Raw genomic sequence first — 20601 nt, forward strand, 5'->3', positions numbered from 1 at the left:
AGGGTCGAGGCGAGGCGAGGCTTTTATTCTCCGAAACGTCTCTGGAAATTGCAGGGAATTACTGCGGCTGACCTGCAGACGTTTCCAATCAGTGCAACAAAGAAAAGCAGACCCGGGATCAGCCGCTGACCGGCCACAGTGCCCACAAGCACGGCTTTACTGTACGGTCATTGTTAAAAAAAATCAGCATTTGGACTAGATTTGAGTAGTTTGAGTCTGTGTAGTTAAAAAAATGTAGAATTAGATTCTTTCTGTCATTTCCAGCCAGAAAAAAACTAATAATCAAATTAAAATTAAATCAATATTTCAACTAATTATGAAAAGTTAGAGGCTTTACTGTATATCCATGTTGTTACAAAACACAGAAATAGTTGCCTTTGTTGCTTATTTATATAATTTCCACCAATAATAAGCCTATTAATCAAGTAAAAATTCAGTATCAATCAAAATTTGATCTGAATTTGAGTAATTCAAGGTTTTAATGTGCATTTATGTTGTTAAAAAACACAAAACAGTTGCTTTTGTTGCTTATTTATGACGTTTCCACCAAAAGCAAACCTATTAATCAAGCAGAAATTCATAGTGAATCAACATTTAAACTAAATATGAGTAATTAAAGGCTTTCATGGATGTTTAAAGAAGCATACAAATAGTTGCTTTTGTCACTTGTTTGTATCAGTTCTACACATAATAAACATTTTAATCACTTTAAGTCAGCATTTAAGCAGAATATGAATAATGTGAGGCTTTAATGCATAGTCATGTTTAAAAAACATAATACTTGCTTTTGTTGCTTATGTAATTTCCACCCATAATAAACCTATTAATCAGGTGAAAATTCACTGTAAATCAACATTTCAGCTGAATATTAATAATTTAATGCCTGAATGTGTATTTATGTTATTAAAAACACAAAACCAGTTGCCTTTGTTGCTTATTTATGTCATTTCTATCCACAATAAACCAATTGATCAAGTGAAAATTCACTTTAAATCAACATTTAGGCTAAATACTAGTAATTCAAGGCTTTAATTTGTATTAGTGTTGTTAAAAAATAATTATAGTTGCTTTCGTTGTTTATTTTTGCTATTTCCACTGATAATAAACCCATTAATCAAGTGAAAATTCTTTTTTTTCGACTAGATTTGCATACGTTGAAGCTGAACTACATTCATGTTGTTTAAAAAAACATAGAAATAGTTGCATTTGTGACTTATTTATGTAATTTCTACTCATAGTAAACCTATTGGTTGAGCGAAAATTCATTTCAAGTCATCATTTGGACTGGATTTGAATAATTTGAGGCTTTAATATGTATTTATCTTGTTAAAAAATACAAAAATAGTTGCTTTTGTTGCTTGTTTGTGTCATTTCCAGCCAGAATAAACCTATTAAACAAGTGGAATTTCACAATAAATCAACATTTAAACTAAATATGAGTAATTCAAGGCTTTATTGCACATGTGTGTTGTTAAAAACACAAAAATAGTTGCTTTTGTTGCTTATTTATGTCATTTGAACCCATAATAAACTAATTAATCAAGTGGAAATACACTTTAAATCAACATTTAGGCTCAATATGAATAATTTGAGACTTTATTGTTCAGTCATGTTGTTAAAACATAGAAATAGTTCCTTCGGTCACTTTTTTATAAAATTTCTACACATAATAAACCTCTAAAAAAGCTGTTTTTAATCTAAGAGTGCCAAAAATTCAGCTAATTTTTCATTCTTTTCCCCAGAAACGATGTCAAAAAGTATGTTCTGCTTTAGAAGAACCCTCTTTTTAGCCAGGCAAGTGTTCATGTTCTTCCCATTTTCTTAATTGTGCCCAATTAGCATCAGCATTAAAAAGCCTGAGCTGCTACTTAGATACAACCTGCTGCTATTTTTAGCCTCTTCGCCTCCCGGTGCAGCCGTGGAGAGGAAGTGATGATGGCTCCCGGTGTCCTTCAGGGATCCAGGACCAAAACCTGGAGCTGAAACTGAACCAGAGGAGGTTTGTTTAAACACCTGGCCTCAATGAAACCTGAAAAGATGGTTAAAAACAACACAAATGGATCAAATACGAGCTCAAAAATGGCACCAAACTGCAGTTTTCTATCATATAAAGCATGGATGAGCTCCATTGGTAGGTTTTATTTGGTGTAAAAGTACAAAACATGCATCAGGCTCCTTGATATTGTTGGAAGAGAGCTGCTTTATTTCAAGCATTTGTGCTTCCTTAATTCCTCAAGCTGTCGTTTTAGTTGGAAGTTTGGCTAAAATACTTTCACTTCCAAGAAATACTGGGCTCCAAGGAAATTAGCTTTACTTTGAAGTTTACCTCCTCAAACTCTTTAGGTCGTGTCAGATATCTACTTGTGGCTCCCTCAAATTGATCTATTTCCAAAATCCACAGAAATTTGACACATTTTTAGGAACTGATGAAGTGAAAACTAAATAACAAATCAGTGGTCAGGGTCTAAGACTTGATCGTGTTCAAATGTTAAGGACTTTCTAAAATCACGCGCTTTGAGTACCGTAAAACGGGGTAATAAGGGACGATTTTGGAACATTATCACTAAATATCGCTACACATCTCATGGATGTGAAGGTGAGACACATGTCATTTTGTGACTATGAGGTAGGTCAGATGTTTACTGCTAGCTACCGCGCTCAGCTGGAAGTCACATTTTTTTATTTTTTTATTTTTATTACTTGACTCTTTTAAGTTTATGTCTCTTATACACCCATAATAGGGGCTATAAGGGACTCAGAATGTGTTTTAAAAAAGGTTTATTTATCCCAAAAACAACAGTGCAAGGTAATCAGTTTTTCACCCAACTCTTTCAGTGACACGGACGGATCTGCGCCCAATTCCACAAATTTCTTGAAACTAATATATATCTACAGGAAAGCAAAAAGGAATTTCCAGCTTACCTAGATTTCTTTAAAAATTCATGGATAATTGATAAAAACAACACAAAACCGCATCCTGCTCAACATAAAACCCGCAGAATTACATTTAAAACATTTTCCAGAAAAATGTCCCTTATTACCCCGCTGTCCCTTATAGCCCCGTTTTACGGTATGCCTTAATAGAAAAGCGTGATATAAATCTTATCCATCATTGTTATTATTTAGAATCACAGAGAGAAGGATTTATTGTTGACAAAAAACAGGAGTAGTTCTTGAACACCCCAACAAAATACTGTGGACAGTGAGCTGTGCAGTGTCTTTTATGCTGCGAGCGTTGGTCACTTTTCTACACCTAGAGGGCGTATGATAGGAGAGACAGGACTGACACCATTAGATCTTTCTAAATCTACTGGTCAGATCTTATCAAAATATCACATTTCATCGTTAGGACATAGGTTATCATTGGGTCACGTTCAGACGTTCAGACTCTACCTCCCATCTTACCCTCCTTATTTTGACAGATTTCATGCATGATTTGCTTGTACGTATCATTATGATTGCAATGTATAGTAAAAGTTCTAATGCCTTAAGTATACACCATCAAAGTTACAAATGATACCTTGTGACCTCTCATTAACCTGACAGCCATGCTTACACACATTCAATTCAATCAAAGCTTCAGGTGCTCATTAACACGTTCAACATTTACTACTTCACACATATAGATGTAATACTCAGTTCAAACCTGGATTATATCGCCATTCACTTTCAGCACTCAAAGAATGCTACACTACAAAACCAGAAGACATGAAAGTATTAAGAATTTAAAGAAATAAACTATTTTTGGAAGCACACATGCTATTTTTAGAACCTCTTTGAGGCGTCCTGAGTCAAAATGCTGATTCCAAACCTCCTCATCTTGTGCCAAAAAGTGTGATTGTTGCCTAAAAACATGCAAATATGAAGACATTAGGTGGAAAACTACTCGTTAAGAATGAAGCAATATCTACTCTAAACGTCATTAAGTTAGTCTTTTTCCTAAATTTACAGTAATTTGAAGAATTTTTAGAAACCAGAAGACTTTAAAGTGTTCACTGTTGTAAAAAAAATAAGCAATTTTTGGAAGCAAAGTTTCATTTCAAATGATCCTGAGTTAAAATTGTGATTCCAAATGCTCTTCACAAAAGGCCAAAACATTTTAAGTGAGCTTATTGCCTGAAAACATGTAAATATGAAGAAATTAGTCAGAAAATACTCTTTAAGAAGACAGCAATACACCTGAGACTCCATTCAATTAGTATTTTTCCAGAATTTACAGTAATTTGATGCATTGTTAGAAACCAGAAAACATTCAACCATTGAGAATTTTAAAAAATAAACCATTTTTGGAAGCAAGTATTTTATTCTGGGAACCCTTTGAGGGGTCCAAACGCTCCTCATCTTCTACTAAAACTCATTTTCACTGTGATTGTTGCATAAAACATGTAAATATGAAGACTTTAGGTCAAAAAATATCCAAATGATTAAGAATGCAGCAATATCTACTTGAGACTCCATTAAATTCATATTTTTCTGAAATTTACACTAAACTGAAGCATTTTTAGAAACCAGAAGACCTGAAAGTAATAAGAATTTAAAGATGCTGTTTTTGGAAGAAGCCCTACTGCCAATAACTCATTTTATGAGTCAGAATGCTGATTCCAAACCCATAATGTGACAAAAACATTATTGCTTAAAACATGCAAATATAAAGATGTGAAGTGGAAAAAAATCCAAATGAAGGAAATGACATTTTCTTTACAGTTTATCTTCTCGTGTCAGTCGTCCCCAAACCATTTGCTCGTTAGGAATGAAACAATATCGACTTGTGACTCCATAAAATTAGCCTTTTTCCAAAATTCACAATATTGTAAAGCATTTTTAGTAATCTAAAGATGTGAAAGTACAGTAGAGTTTTAAAGAATAAGCAATTTCTGGAAGCAAACTGCAGATTTTAAACACTCTTTACAGTGTGCTAAGGACATATTTTTGGTGTGCTGGTCGCCTAAAATGTGTAAACATGAAAACATTAGGTCGAAAAATAGCTAATGTTTGAAATAAAGTGAAACATTTCATGTAAATATAAAGATATAAAGTTGATAAAGATCAGAATCAGGCTCAAAAAGCACACCATGTTTAATACCTGTGTATCAGCACACTATAAACTCTGTATCAGCCCCAGAATTCATGCAGCACTGTGCAGATAAAACAGTTTAATAGAAGTTAAAAAAGTGTGATAACTGAGATAATGCATGCAGCCACAGCCTGCCGTCGTGTTGTGTTGTGACTGTTTGGGGCTCCGTGTAGTACTCACTAGTGAAACCAGCTGCCTCATTCTGTGCAGAAACAGAAACCTGCAGACTCTTGGCCCGACAAGGCGAACTGCTGGAGACCACCGAGCTAAATGACTAAGCTGTGAAGTGTAACCGAGCAGACAGCAGAGCGGGGCAGGGGTTAAAGATGAGCCTGGTGCTGACGCCGTTCCAGAAAACCCCCAGACGACCCGGTTAGACCTCCTGCAGCGCCGCGATCCGGACCACCTGAGTCGAGTCTGAGTCAGAGCAAAGACCACGGCGAGTCATGTTATTGGCAGGAAGCTGCAGACTAAATATCACATGGCTGCATGCCTCCTATCCTCTTTTTGGATCGAGAAATTTGTGCCTGTTTTAGAACAGATAGGCTGAATTTAGTGTGATGCTAAAAAAAAAAGAAAAAGCTGCAGGCATTTCCCATGTTGGACTGTATTTCTGTACAGTTTACACCACTGTGGTTTTATTTGTCTTGAGTGTATTTAGATGCTTCCAATTCTGGTTGTATTTATGCAGTCCTTCAAAGAAAACAGAACCTTTTTGCATTTTAGTATTCACATCACACCTTCAGTCTTTGTGTCTGAATGTCGACCTTTTACTAAAGTTACCACAGATTAAGTTCATTTCAGTTTATCCAATTCACAACACATTGTCTGTAGATTAAAGAGAGAACCCAAACAAATCCAAATGAGCACTTTGGTGACAGTGGGAAGATGATACATAGATATATATTTGAACAGAAATGAACGGCAGAACCAGGCTCAGGGAGGGCGACCGTCTGCCTCAACCTGTCCAGGTGATCAGGTGGTCCACCTTTTGGTGAAGTTGTCCCGCCTTAGCTTGTAAAACGCTGGCTAGAATCCTTCCCTTTCCACCCCAAATATTTAAATATAATGTGTTTTAAAGCAAAAAGACAGAGCTGTAAATGCCACTAATGTACTTTACCCTTAAATTTCATAAATGTAGCTACTGTGTATAGCTGCTAATATGACTTCTTTCACATTTTTTTCAGCACAAAAAATATTGTTTTGAGTAAATTCAAAAAGAATTTTCCATTTTAATGTATGTACTATACCTGTTTAAAAGTTGCTAAACAGGTTAACACTAGAGTCTCCTTTGCTAATCAGTAATAAGTTAGCTAGTGCTCATGTCAGTACTTATCATTTTACTCAGCTCATTTTCAAATTGATCTCATATTAGTCGTTAACATTTGAAATAAGGTCACATTTTTATGAGTAGGCTACTAGCTTTATAATATAAACTAATTGTCATAAACATTGCTCATTTTGCTTCTAAGTTGTCTAACCTTGTAATCTGCTCAGCTAGTCAAAGCTATGTAACTATAGTTAGCTAATACTAGCATCAACACTATGCAATATATGTGCAAATTTAAATCAGATAGCCAGTATTCAAATTCATTTAATAGTACTAGCTAATCTGCAGTGAAGTTAGATTTGATTGAAGATATGTATTGTACACTACTGATTATAAATAATTAACAAGCAAATTTTTCTTCTACCATAGAATCCACTCAGCTGACCATTAGCCTATGTAGCTAAAGTGGGGCAGTGCTAGCATAAGTTCTGTTTGTTAGATGTCCAAATTTAGGTGAGATACTTAATTTTTGAATTCCTGTAATAATACTAGCTAATATTTGTAGTAAAATTAAACGTTGTTATAGCTTGAAGCTGTATGAAGTACATTACTGGCTATAAACAATGCAAATTTTTTGCTTCTTAGCCGGCTAACCTTATAATCAGCTTGGCTAAACATCGTGCAGTTAGGTTATTTAATTTATATCTAATTCATAAATGATTGTAATAATACCAGTTAATGTTTGTGGTAAAGTCAGACTTTTTATATGTGGTTTTATAATTTTAATATATTAGCTGTGTAGCTGAAATAAGCTGACCAACTTTGTTATTTGGGAGCAAGTTAGCTTGAGTTAGCACAGGTTAGTGTATTTATCAAGCTCAACTTTTGGACTACAAGGGTAAGGAAAAATGGTAAACAATGACTCAGATATATTTATTTATTCATGTCACAAGTTAATAATTATTCTAGTAGTTTTTACATCGCTGTAATTTATTTTTAATTGCTAGAGCATGTAGCTTTAGCTGTAGCTTTCAGTGTTGGATAATCTTCTAGTTGAAGGACACAGTTTGTCTGAAATATATTTGCCATAATAAAATGTGTTTATCTGGCGTTAGCGTCGTTAGCGCCTCCTGTGTGGCTGTACAGTAACAGTGTGTGTGCAGAGCTGCAGTGTGAAGCGAGTGCAGCCGACTAAGATGTATGAGAGCAGACAGCTGTCATGGTCGGTCTGGCATCACCCCACTGGCTGTGTTCATACAGCCTCCCCTCTACTTACACTGTGAGGACTCTGCAGTGTCACCTGTCCTCGCACACCACAGCCCTGCTCCTGCTTTGTTACTGGGCATCCACCTAATTTTTAATTTATGATCCTTGTTCTGTGTAGCTGATGTTCACTGAGGTTTTTTTTTATTCCTTTGGTTGCAGGCTGCTGGCCGTGCTCCACATTCAGACAGTTCATCACCACAGCTGCTCCACACATGGAGGGTGAGTGCTTCCATCAGCTGCTGTTTAGGAAGTGAAGGTGTTCATTAGTCACCCAAAATATTCCAGGTAATCCACAGATTCACATGTTTAGCTATAACTGGTAGCGCTGGTTTTACATTCGCATTTTTTTAATCAACATAATATTTTCAGTAATAATTATAATGAATGGTTCTAACAGCGTGTTAGCGTAACCCTGTTGATGACGTTTCTGTATTTTATGCCTCGTTCCTCTCTTCCTATGTCTTGTTTTTGTCATTTTGTCTTGCTTTTTTTGTGTGTGTTGTTTTTGTCATATTGTCTTGTTTTTGTCTTTTGTGTGTTCTTTTTGTCCTTTTGTAGATCGTTTTTTAGATTTTGTGTGTCATTTTGTTCGTTTTGTGTGTGGTTTTTGTCGTTTTGTGTCTTGTTTCTGTTGTTTTGTGTCTCATTTTTGTGGTTTTGTATGTCATTTTTGTCATTTTGTATATCGCTTCTATCATTTTGTGTCTCTTTTTTGTCATTTTGCATCTCGTTTTTGTCGTTTTGTGTGTCATTTTTGTCGTTTGTTGTGTTGTTTCATTTCTGTCGTTTTGTCTCGCTGTTAATGTTTTGTGTTTTGTTTTTGTTGTATTGTTTAGTTTCTGTCATTTTGTGGCTTGTTTTTGTTGCCTTGTGTCTAGTTTTTGTCATATTGTTTTGTTTCTGTCGTTTTGTGGCTTGTTTTTGCTGTTTGTGTCTTGTTTTTGTCGTTTTTGTCGTTTCGTGTCTCATTTTTGTTTTCTGGTTTTTGTCCTTTTCTGTCTCCTTTTTGTCATTTTGTGTCTTGTTTTTGTCGTTTTGGGTCATTTTGTGTCTCGTTTCTCTCGTTTTATGTCTCGTTTTTGTCATTAACAGCATCAAACTGTTTTCCTGAAGAATGGGTATATATGGGTATAATATTTTTCATGTTTTCATCACATTCTCAGTCTTGATTGAACGTCTCACTCTACCTCATATAATCAGGATCAGACTCATTCTTTTGACTGTTTTCCATCAGTCAGTTTGTCAACTTGGCCGGCAGTAACAGCTAGCTAAATATCTAGCTTCTACTCCTGAGAAAAAGCTAACATTAGCATGGATTAGGAACCCTGTTACTGTGATTAGAGTTGGGTTAGCATACAACAAATAAAACATGGAATAAAATGGTACCATTGACATGTAAGCTGAGCCAATCAAGCCTTTGATAGTTTATTACCTATTATTGATCAATATGTAGCAGAAATTTGTAAAAGAGAAGGTTCTTTTTCAAAAATTTTGAAGTCCAGTTGTCCTCCAGTTCTGGAATGATGTATATATACAATTTATAGGTAGAAAACAGTTTTATTTGTGGGTACAGCTACATTTATTATCCAATTTATCAGTTTAAACATGCTCAGTTTATGGACTCTCCTGTTTAATTGAGCATAAAGACTGGTGCTAGAATAATTGTTTACTGCTTCCTCTCATAACCAACAGTGCTAATAATCTCCTTAAATGTCACAAATGCCTCAAATTACCTTCTTGTTTTAACGACCTTTAATCGAGGGGTTCCTCAGGGCACCGCCCCAGGCCCCCATGTGGTTTTTAATCTGAGGAACCCTAAATGTTTCCTGTGGGATTCTTTTGATTCCACAGTGAGCGTGCACGGCAGTGTGTTTTAAAACATCTTAAGCACATTACAGGCGTGCTGCATGCCATTCTGTTTGTATAATCACATTTGGAAATGACATGCATCATTATCAAAGGAGGAAATTAACATTTTCATCCACCGGTCACAATAGTTGGTGCCTTCCGAATTTTGCCAGAGACTCTCGCTGCTACACCAGCCAAATGTGATTTTGGAAAAAGCAAAAGAGTCTCAGCAGGATGGGAGGTTACCGACGTTTAGCTGCAGGCTGCTGGTGTTTTTCTACCTTTTACAGACTAGTGTTCGCAGACAGGGTTGTTTCTTTCCATTTTATATTGATAACTGTCAGCTGATTGGGAGAAAAAGCAGAGAAAAGGTGAGATATGATGGCTGAAAATCCTATTTTATAGCTTTCCTGCGCTGTGCTTGTAAGTGTGTGTGTGTGTGTGTGTGTGTGTGTGTGTGTGTGTGTGTGTGTGTGTGTGTGTGTGTGTGTGTACAGTATATGTATGCTAATGCTGTGGATTAGAGAGCAGACAGAGTGCTTGTAATGGACATGCATTATTAATCATTAAAAATCAATGAGTGCAGGGCTGTGAGCTGTAGTGTAGCTCTACAGTGCGGTTAATGATGGATCATGATGATAATTAGCATGAGATGAGAAAGTAGAGGATAAAGAGCTGCAGAGTGGAGTGTCACTAACTGAACTAATTACAGCAAAAAAATTCACATTTTCCTAGATGCATCAACATCTGCAGCCTCCAACAGATGCTGCTGTCAAACGGAAAACATATAACACATAAAGACACAAAAATATACTAAAATGATTTAAAGGGATGCTTGAATACCACAAATCTGACACAAAAGTATTTTAGCGAGTACAATGTTGTAATTACAGTCACAAAAACAAGATCCAAGTTTAGAATTAAGTGGGTACCTGAGCCAGTAGTGAGCGACAGAAAGTGGGTCAGATGACATAATTTTCCCAAACTTTCGCTGCATTCAAGGTACAAAAACGAAGCATGACTCTGATATTTCTCAGTACAAATTTATTTAAAAGTACACAAATTTCTCAGCATTACAGCCCCATATGGTGCTGATGTTTGTGTCATTACATGCGCCGTAGGAAGTGTTAATGATGGTGTTTTTAGTGTGCAGGCCTCTTTAAAAGATCCAGAGGGATGAGTGACTATGCTCATGATTGGCATGATTTCTAACATGTGCATGAAAGAAAAAACATTTAAACCTGGTTCCTCCAGTAAATACCTTCACATGTTTTGCAGTATTTATGTAGTAACTTGTAAAAAATTGCATCCATCTCATCGGCTCGGTCCTTGGGAGCTTCTCTGCTCACCTCAGGGATGAAAACATTCCTCTTTCTTAGAAGACCTTCCTGTGTTTTACAGAGAAAATGATTTATTTTGTGGCAGCTGGTTCCTGGAGGAGCAAATGAAGGCGACACAAGACTCCTTCTTTCTTCTGTTCAGTCATTTTTAGGCAGCAGAAAAACACTTCAAGAGCGCCATAGCCAACACAAAAACAGCACAAAAATTACATAGAGAGGTGTTAAAGTGACGTAAAAATGAGACAAAAAGGCACAAAAATCAAACAACGATGTTTAAAGGGGAACTTCATTTTTTTTCAACCTGGGGTCTGTTTTCATGTCATTTCATACATGTGAGTGATGGAGAAATGAATTTTCGACATAGCTCCAGTATTTAGCCGGGAAGGCAGCTTCACAGCTCAGCTAGCAGCTCAGCTAGCGAAAAGTATGGGGCAGCTGGCCCCCCCACGTCAAAGTCCGCCCTAACGTGCTTTTTGCCCACACTGACCGGCTTGGATAGTCTCAATGAGTGTCCCACAACATACTAGACATGAGAAGTGAACGAAAACCTCCACATTACCTGGCGATCGCTCTTTGTTGTGGTCTGTATCCAAATCTGGGGATGCTAGAAAACAAATCTCGTTTCGAAATCGCGCGATAACAACTGGCGCGGGCTATCGCGCGATTTCGAAACGAGATTTGTTTTCTAGTTCCCCTTTAAATGAAACAAAATGACACAAAAGGATGCTTAAATAACACAAAGCGACACAAAATGCACAGAAATGATACAAAATAACAGACAACTGACACAAGCTGACACAAACCACACAAAAATGACACAAAATTGACATACAATCACGGAAAAAGACACAAAATGGCATGGAGAAGCGTTAAAATATATGAAAATGACACAAAGGATGCTTAAATATCACAAAATCACACAGAAAGACACAAAAAGGACTAAAGGATGCTTAAAATAACACAAAGCGACACAAAATGCACAGAAATGATACAAAATAACAGACAACTGACACAAAATGACACAAACCACACAAAAATGACACAAAATTGACATACAATCACGGAAAAAGACACAAAATGGCATGGAGAAGCGTTAAAATATATGAAAATGACACAAAGGATGCTTAAATATCACAAAATCACACAGAAAGACACAAAAAGGACTAAAGGATGCTTAAAATAACACAAAACTGACACTAAAAGACACAAAATCATACAAAAGACATAAAAATTACACAAAAAGACACAAAAAGATGTTAAAATGACAAAAAGACACTAAATCAACCAAAAAGACACAAAACGCACAAAAATTGCACAAAAGGAAGCTAGAATAACACAAAGACACAAAATCACACATACACAAAAAATGACATAAAATGACACAAAACGATGCTAAAATAACACAAAACTGACACAAAATTTACAAAAATGACACAAAGTCACACAAAGATGTACAAATGACAAAAAGATAATGGAATAACACAAAACTGACACTAAAGGACACAAAAAGACACAAAAAGATGTGAAAATCACACAAAACAACACAAACATTACTCACAAATGACATTAAAATTACAGAAAGAAACTCAAAATGAGACAAAGAATGCTAAAATGACACAAAAAGACACAAAAATAACATGTAGACAACGCGTTCATTTTTCGGCAACAGAGGAACCCTTTGTTTCAGAGCGCTGCATCAGCCACATCCTTGTTTTTATATTCTGTCTTTTGCATGGTGTGTTCGTTTTCTGATTGATGAACAGATCAAATCAGCTTAATACAGCAAAGTTAGGTCAGATTATCAGCTGTTAGAGGTGGATTTCACACATGAGCACAGCTGGACTGTGAAATAAAGACAGAAATACAAAAGATGATGTGGAAACTGAGAAAAGAACATCAGTAGAGATAAGTATGTCTGATAAAAGGTAAAGAGGTTTGCTTTGAAGCAGCTGCTGCAAAAGATAAATTACAAAAAAAATCACCTTTATGCTCCAGATTTATTTGATTATTTTGTATGTGTGTTACTTTGGCCATTTAATTTTCTTAGTTTCAAAGTGTAAAATGTGTCTCAAATGTATATTTAACAGAAATGCAGACTTAAAAGCGAGAACAAGAGCAATAAAACCTTCAACTTGTAGCGATAGATTTATTTTTTACTGCATTCAAAACTCATTTGATAATACTATATATATATTTATGATACATTTTACATAATGTTTTTTGGGAAATTGGTCCAAGATATTTAATCTAAAATTACATTAAAATTATCACATTAAAAATAAAAAATAAAGAAATAAAATTTAAAAATTAACCTTTTCTTTTTGTAGTTAAATCTTCCTGTAAAATTACCTCAAATGTGAATTTAACAGAGAGCATCAGTGAAGAAAAACACAAAAACCTGTGCATTAAAACACTTTTGAAAACATGTTTTAAGCTAAAGATTGTATGTACAATACATTTAATGTGGTGTTTTTTTTTAATTGGTCCAAGACAATGATAGACTAGCATACAAAAAATGAAAACACTGTTTCTGGTGCAGTCTGAATGAATTTTATATCAGTCTCTGATGCCAGATAAGCCTACAACAAACACAATCCTCAGTGCATTTTTGCAGAAAATCTAAGTTTCCAGCCCCAAAAGTTTCCAAAACTCCCTCAGCGTTAAACCGCTAAAAAACTATACAGGTACTTTTTTCGTCTTCTTCTTCTCCTCGGCAGCTGATGAGCAGCTCTGATGCATATTATAAAGAGTAAAAGAAGCGTGCTCTGTAGCCGTGACCTTTCCCCCTCTCCAGGCGAACACCTCCACACCGACGCCCCAGCACGGCTGCCTGGCCTTCAAAGCAGGAAGACTGGCATGATACCAAAGTCATACTACAGCTCAAACTTTACCTTCTCTGCCTGCCTTTTTTTTCACAGTTTCCACAGTTGTCTCGCACTCGGGCCTTAATGAATGGAAACTGAAGCGTTTTGTTCCATCTGCTGTGACCTCTGAACTCCACAGTTTGTTTGAAGGTTTTGCGATTTGAGGCTGCTTCCTGTGGTGTAGGTCAATGAAACTGGAAAAAGGCTGAGCTTCTAAGGTTGAATTAACATAACAGACATCGACAACGTTATTGTGACCCGTAAAAACAACTGCAGTGGACAACTAGATGACCTTGCCTTTGCAGATTAACCGTCTTTACAAGCACAACTTAGCATCCACAAAGAAACGACAAAGCCAAAAAGGATAAAAACAACTCATGATGAAGCCATCAAACTAGATCACAACAACATCGAGGAGGGAAAGTCGACATCCAAGGTGGTACAGATACAGATTTCAAAGCAAAGATAATCTTTGTTCACGTCAAAAACATCTGGGAATCCTACAGCAACAAACTGAGCTAAGGATTTTGTTGTTGAAAAATGATGAAAAATCCAATCAGTAAGCGACAAACCTTCATCAAAAACTGCCTGCGAAAGATCCCCAAGATTCACAGGACGGATAAGATCAATGACAGCGATCCAAGACTCAGTAATTACCAGCAGAAGAAGAGATTGGAAGAAGAAGATTGTGCTGGATTGGACATACTTTAAGAAAACTCCACCAGACGAGAGGAGGCTGCCCAAAGAACACCGAGCGAAGGGATCTACTGTCGGGCATCAGGAGGTTCTAGGTATACCTGGAACCAACTGGAAGGAAACGCTTCAGATCAGGTTTTGTGAAGGTATGTCAGAGCATAAGAAGAGAACAGTTGGAGATATCGCAAATATCCTTGCGACTAATCTGAATTGTTTCGATGCTGCTCATACAAGGCTTCTGAGTGACTATTGGTCCAACGAAGCATTTGGACGGTCGAAGTTAGCAGAAGTACCAACGGCTGCTGTGGTGGATAAAATCGTTTGAAAATACGTCAGACAGAAAGAATTCATCAGTGAGAAATTTGTAGAGAGTAAGAGCTTTGGTTATTAGAGAATTATGGTTGAAACTTAGAGAATATTCTCATTGTTTTGTCTCAAGAGATACATGTGAACCTACAACAAAATTTGGATGAGCTCAAAACATCTGTTCTGGAGTTTGTTAATATTTGTGTGTAACACCGTGGATTGTTGGTTAAAAAGACCAGTAATTCTGGCAGTAAACATTCTATTTATTGGGACATATTGCATTTTTTTATGGCACGCTAAATAGTGGAATGGTTTAGTTTGTCTCACTCGTACATGAAACAACACTCACCTGTAAATTCATGCATTTGAGCTGGTTTGGACATGAAGGACTGCTAATGTCCACGGTGAAATAATTTACCAATTCATATGCAGAGAACGACTTTGAACAACATGTCAGTTCAAAGTGCTTAAGGATTTAAAGTTAAATGAATTCATAAAATGATTAAAACAGTAACTAACTAGCAGAGAAGCAGCCTTAATAAAAAGAAAATGTTTTTTTGCATGGTCATCAGATCAAGTTTATTTATGCGAGATAAGATGAGAGAAGATAAGATGTGATAAGGTGAGATGAGATAAGATGAGATATACAATGAGATGAGATGAGATAAGATATGACAAGATGAGATGTGATAAGATGAGATGAGAGAGGATGGGATGAGATATAATATGAGATGAAATAAGATATGATGAGATGTAAGATGACATGAGATGAGATGAGGAGATGAAATACGATGAGATAAAATGAGATGAGATAAGGTGGGATAAGATCAAATGTGATAAGATGAGGTGGGATAAAATGAAATAAGATATGAGATGAGATAAAATCAAATGAGATGAGATATCAGATAATGTGAGATGAGATAAGATGAGATGAGATAAAGTAAGATGAGATAAAGTTTTATTAATCTTCCTAGGGAGAAAGTTCAAATGCAAATGTACAGAATATATTCAGTGCAGTGGGTAAGTGCTAAGCCACAACAAAAATATGTGCAAAAAGCAAGACAGGAAACAGAATTAAGCCTGTCAAACAACATAAAATACATTTGAAATGCTATTAAAACAAGACAGAAGGAGGATAACAACTTGTGAGGTTCAAACCTAAGATGAGCTTAACATAAGATGAAATATTAGGACCTCTGTAGGTGTGTTTCATGGCGTGTTGCTGCAGTGAGCGATTTTTTTTCTGCTGCTGCTGCTGGAGCAGGACAACAGGGAGACTTTTTGTCCTGGCTGGGATCAATCGCTCCATAGATGACGCCCACCCAGCCAGGCCTCTCCGTGGGCGGCCGGTAGCCCAGCAGCCCAGCGGGCCGGCCTGGTCCGGCCCCGCCTGGACCCTCCTCCGGCCCCCGCAGCCTGCAGAGCCCAGCACGGCGGGAGGCTGCACTTTACATCTGAAAGCTCTCAGCTGAACTCTGAAGGAGAGTCCACGGCTTCCTCTGTCTGCCCAGGGAGGGATTTTTACCACCAATAGGACGTCACAGAGAGACAGAAAAGCAATTTGATTGGACGACAGGCAGCCGTTCAAAAGTTGAAATTGTAGTTTTTCTTTTATGACAAATAGAACAGTTCATCCGCCATCAAAGATAGAAGAAAATTAGTTTTTTATGCCTTAATCTTGTGTTAAAATTAGTTAATGGACTGAAAAAACAAACAGAACTGTATTTTGCCTTTTAAACCCTGTGTTTATTTACCATTTAATGCGATTTCATTAGTTCTCTACTTATGTACAATTTGTGCAGTAATAGTACTCATATCAGTATTTCTATTCATCAAAGCATCTGTGCAGTAATTAGTTATAGGAATTACTTTTTAGATTACTAGTACTTCTGTATATTTTGGTTCATTTTATTACTATTATACTGCAGTCCTTAAATGTTTGCACTGACTTTGCTGCTGTAACAATACTAATTTACCCACTTTGATGCTAGAAAAACAGTGGAAATATGACATTTACAGGTGTTTAACATTTTAGTTCACCAGTACAATAGAGATTTTTGTACAAATATAGTGCAGATTTCAGTCAGATTTCCACAAATTTGTGCATTTTACACAAGTTTATTCATCCTAAAGGCAATTTATTTGTAGATTTCCTAGCTTATATATTTATTATCAGATCAGATAAAGTGAAAATGACAAGAAATGTGTTCGGTGACAGCAAGGGGAACAAGTTACAAAAATACATTTAAAGAGATAGATAAATATTATAGAATAACATTAAATTAAATATTTATATTATTAAATGTAAATACAATGTATATATTTATTTAAATATATTAATTTAAATTAATATATACATGATATTTATATGTATTTAAATAAATAGATTTATTTAAATATATTTAAGGAAATAGATATATTAGACTAAAAATAAATAGTTTTATTTAACTAAATATTTTTTAAAATTTACATTGAATAATCTTTAATATATTAATTTTGTATATTTATTTAAATAAAAGTTTTTAACTCAATAATTTTATATATTGATTTAAATATATCTATTTTTAAAATTGACATTGAACAATATTTATTGTATTTATTTCAATATATTTATTTACATAAATGTATTTTTTAAAATTACGCTGAACAATATTTAATATATTAATTACATATTTTTATTTAAATAAATATATTTAGCTCAATAATTAAAGAAATAAATAAAAATCATATTTGCTCCCCATTTCCAAGCACTACTTTAATATTAAAATGTCATTTAGTTCCAGAAGTTTTCTTCATTTCAGGAGTTTTTATCCACTTAAGTTGCTCTGAGAATCATCACTTTGCAAGTTAACCTCCAGCTCCATTTATGATCACTTCTGGAGCTTTTGGTCACATTAGCATTTTCAAAAACGTCTAGGAAAATATTGTTTTTATCTTCAACTCAAACAACTTCATCATTTTAGTTGATGTTTCTGTAATTCATAATGTGAAAAAAACAAGGTTTAAATGCTGAAAACTGCTCACCAGAAAGAACAGTTGTGTTTTAGGCGTTTGTTTGACACTTAGTGGATCAGCTCACGCTCAATAAAAACAGAAACAGAGTGAGTGAAGGTTTAAAACTCAACATAAAGCATATAGACGTTTAACTGACCTTTCACAGCCCACAGTGCATGAACATTACAAATGACTCATTCATGTGGAGTGAGAATAAAATCAAACACTGAAGCCATGAATTTGGTAAGAAGAAACTGTAATAACAGCATGCAAAAGAGCAGATCATTTAAAATGCAGCTGGTAGCTTCAGCTGCATTTAGCTTTTCAAAGAGTAGTTCAGGCGTTTGGTTGCAGCTTCTAATGAGAAAGACATCACAGCGAGCTGAAACTCATCTCAAACTGAGCACATTTGCATTTACATTTTACTCCTATTTATCCGACAGTGTTCTCCCGAGCAGATTAAATTTACTGATGTTCACATTTACATCTCACTCACTTAGCCGGAGCTGCTTCCTTTTTTCACTAAGTAACTCACTTCTTAGATCACTGACATGACGAGGAAGCAGCGAACAGCACAGCTCTGACTGGATTACTGGAAAATATGAGTAAATTACAGAGTTCTCTCTGGTTGAAGTTGATGCTGCTGAGTGGAAACTGCACATCTGAGAGGTTTAAACACCTTCAGCTTCAGCAGGTACAGCTTTTTCTGGGCCAGTTTTCGAAACACGACAGCTAATAATTGTTTCGCCTACAAAATGAAGAAATGTTTTATTGCATCTGTCTGCAAAGCCACAAAATGTGGTCGTGCAAAACAAAGCACAAAGAGACGCAAAAAACAACAAAAACCTGTCACAAAGATGCGCAAAGCCAAGCACAAAGATGAGCAAAAATAACTAAAAACCTGTCACAAAGATGTGCAAAATCAAGCACAAAGATGAGCAAAAATAACTAAAAACCTGTCACAAAGATGTGCAAAATCAAGCACAAAGATGAGCAAAAATAACTAAAAACCTGTCACAAAGATGTGCAAAATCAAGCACAAAGAGATGCAAAAAAACAACAAAAACCTGTCACAAAGATGCGCAAAGCCAAGCACAAAGATGAGCAAAAATAACTAAAAACCTGTCACAAAGATGTGCAAAATCAAGCACAAAGAGACGCAAAAAAACAACAAAACCTGTCACAAAGATGCGCAAAGCCAAGCACAAAGATGAGCAAAAATAACTAAAAACCTGTCACAAAGATGTGCAAAATCAAGCACAAAGAGACGCAAAAAAACAACAAAAACCTGTCACAAAGATGCGCAAAGCCAAGCACAAAGATGAGCAAAAATAACCAAAAAACAGCGAAAATATGTCACAAAGACGTGCAAAAGCAACCACAAAGAGACGCAATTCTAACCAAAAAACGATTCAAATCTATTGCAAAGGTGTTCAAAATCAACGAGACAGATGTAAAAATAACCAAAAAAACAATAAAATCTATTACAAAGACGTGTAAAGCAAACACAGAGGCACAAAATGATGCAGAAACCATCACAAGACGACTACATTTAACCACTAAGAGACGCAAAATGTTCACATTTATGTAACACTACCACAGTCACAACATATCCAAAAAAGATGTGCAAAACCAACCACAAAGAGAGACAAAAATTACCAAAAATGACTCAAATCAATCACAAAGATGTGCTAAACCAACCACAGACACAAAAATAACCATAAATGACTCAAATCTATCATAAAGATGTGCTAAACTAACCACAGAGACACAAAAATTACCAAAAATGACTCAAATCTATCACAAACACCTGCAAAACCAATCACAAAACATAAAAAACTATAAACCAAAATAAAATGACCACAAAGAGAAGCAAAAAAAGAACCAAAAAATTATTCAAATCGACCATAAAGACCTGCAAAACCAATAACAAAGCATAAAAAACTATAAACCAAAATAAAATTACCACGAAGAGAAGCAAAAAAACAACCAAAAATGACTAAAATCTGTCACAAAGACCTGCAAAACCAACTACAAAGAGACACGAAGTAACCAAAAAAATGATTAGTCTATCACAAAGCCCAGAAAAAACAACAAAACATAAAAAACAACTATAAATGGGAATAAAACGACCACAAAGAGAAGCAAAAAGAACCAAAAAATGACTAAATCGATCACAAAGATATACAAAAAAAACAACAAAACAAAAAACAACTATAAATGGACATAAAGTGACCAAATCGACTTCAAAAACATGCAAAATGAAAACAACATACACCTTGTTTGACTTAATTCTCTGTACAATATGCAGCCTTTTACATGTTTCTTGAACGTTTGAAAGCGTGCAGCCAAACATATTTCTCTCTTTGATGGCAGTATTTCGTCTTAACACCTGTACATGCTACACAGGAAGCCCTCGTGTCCAGCTGCCACTCAGACTACACTGATGTTTGGTGTTGACAGCTGAGCAGAAGCCTCATTTTCAGGATTCAGATCATCAGACGTCTCTTGTAGTTTCAGGTCGCCACTAACCGAGCATTTACACCAACACAGCGTCCAGTTTTGTGTGCAGGCAGGACTCTCCGAGGACGAGATCTGATACGCAATTAAAGGCGGATGAATCTTTATTTCCTCGGCCATGTGCATTAGTTGTCAGCGTCTCTGCATTAATGCCACCAAGACAAATCCCCGTGCTTCCATTGTGCTGGGCGATTAGAGCGATGCCGGTTGTGATGTGCTGCAGGGACGTGGGCAGGGTGATGTGGGTACTTGTGCGTGAGGAGCCCTAAGTTGCAGAGGTTTTTTTCTAATTGAGTCAGGGACTTATGCTGGCAAGGTAGGCGTGTGAGTGGGGGGGAGACTAATCCCAAGCTGCTGTTGTTTTTCGTGCCTGCTGGCTCCAGATCAAAAACTTAACAGCAATAATCATGCAAAATGTGTGGC

This window comes from Acanthochromis polyacanthus, chromosome 22 (assembly GCF_021347895.1).
Source record: "Acanthochromis polyacanthus isolate Apoly-LR-REF ecotype Palm Island chromosome 22, KAUST_Apoly_ChrSc, whole genome shotgun sequence".
NCBI classification, from domain to species: Eukaryota; Metazoa; Chordata; class Actinopteri; family Pomacentridae; genus Acanthochromis; species Acanthochromis polyacanthus.